We start from the raw sequence: 1,746 nt of genomic DNA, 5'->3' as shown, positions 1-1,746 counted from the left end.
ATACCTGATATCCAAAGTTAAAGGAGGAGGGAAGACATGGGGCCTAGGAAGAGAGAAGTCAGTGCCTCCTGAGAATCAGCCATGCTGGGACTGAGAGGAGCCCACCAAGAAGCCAAATAGCCAGCCTTTCTAGTAAGCTGCACAAGCCATGCAAGCACCATCACCCCCGCGCCCATCGTAAGTAACCAGCTAGTTCAGAGGACAGGCTGAACTGATAGCAGCTGAGGCACAAAAGCAACTGAATGCTTGTATTGTTGGTTGACTTTGCAGGCCTGGGGCCAGCAGTCTGAGCATCTGTTGGGAGGATAACACTATGCAATATAGAAAATATGGGAGATTTCCTTCTGTCTCGTTTTTTGAGGTTCATTGTTGTTCTTACTGTTTTGTTCTGATTGTTTTGCTTTGTTCAATGTTCTGCTTTAATTGGTTTTATTCTATTTTGTTTTGGTTTGATTTTGCTGTACCTGATGGAGTGGACAACTATTGTGAAGATAACAAGAGATACTGTGGTGGTCATTGATGTTTTCCTGTTATCCTGCTTTGAAGTTCTGTACCAGTTTCACTGCTTTGTTTTGATCAGCTTTATTCTGTTTTGTTTTGCCTGGCTTTATCACCTTTTTAAAAAGGTAAAGGAGGAAAGATTTATTAATTTATACTTCTTACAAGTTTCAGTCAATAATCAGGCGGCTTCTAGGGAGGGTAGCATGGCAGAGGGGCATCACAGAGGAGAAACATTTCATGGCAGGCAGAAGACTGCAAAAGCAAGCAAGCAAAGGCAACTTTAGCAGCTTCTTTCTGCCCCTTTTATATTCTACTTAGGCTATCAAGCTTAAATTTGGTGTCAAAACAATCAGTGAAATGTTTACTAATCAGGAACTCTTAATCCTGTTTTAGGGCTGGGGATTTAGCTCAGTGACATAAGTGCCTGCCTGGCAAGCTTGAAGCCGTGAGTTAGATCCCTGGTACAAAAAATAAATAAATAAATAATAAAATCCTATCATAACACATTCTAGACCCAGCTACCTTTGAAAAAGCCTCCAGACACAAGACATTGCACAAGGGGACCCAAAGAATTGCTAGGACAAGTTAATTTAATATGCACAAAAGTCTTCATCATAGACAACAGTGTTGGAAGACATTTAACCAAATGAACTTCATTTCATCTGGAATAATATGTGAAAAAAATGATACAAGTAAGTAATCTGCACAAGGAATCCTGTAAGCAGAAATTGTCTTCAGTCTTCGTTTCTCCTATAAGAACCACATTGTTTGACCCCTGCAGGAATTTAGGGCCTCTGTCCTCCTCCTGCCACCTTGCTGCCTGAAGCTGGGCTCCACAAACAGGCTCAACACTTTCTTCTGCCTTGATGAGCCTAGAGATATTGCAGGACTTGCTTATATCTCATCTCTACCTTACGGCTTTCTCAGATTTCCCAGAGTAAACAGGGACCTACTGCTATTATGTTCTGGTATTTTCTATTGTTACTTCTATTACTATAAATGTGGGTTATCTCACAGTGTGCATGCGTGCATGTGTGTAGTCCCACTTTATTGCTTATTCACCTAGATTTGGGTACGGCATATACTTTTTTACACACATCAAGCATTACATCCAGGCATGGTACACACCTATAATCCCAGTACTTGGGAGGCTGAGGCAAAGAGGAGCACCTTGAGTTCAAGGCCAGCCTGGGCTACATAGTGAGTTCAAGGCCAACCAGAACCACAATTGAGATCCTGTCTCAA

This window comes from Cavia porcellus, unplaced genomic scaffold, assembly GCF_034190915.1.
Source record: "Cavia porcellus strain 051 isolate PalLab524CR breed Dunkin Hartley unplaced genomic scaffold, mCavPor4.1 scaffold_27, whole genome shotgun sequence".
Lineage (NCBI taxonomy): Eukaryota > Metazoa > Chordata > Mammalia > Rodentia > Caviidae > Cavia > Cavia porcellus.
This window is presented reverse-complemented; position numbering follows the sequence as displayed.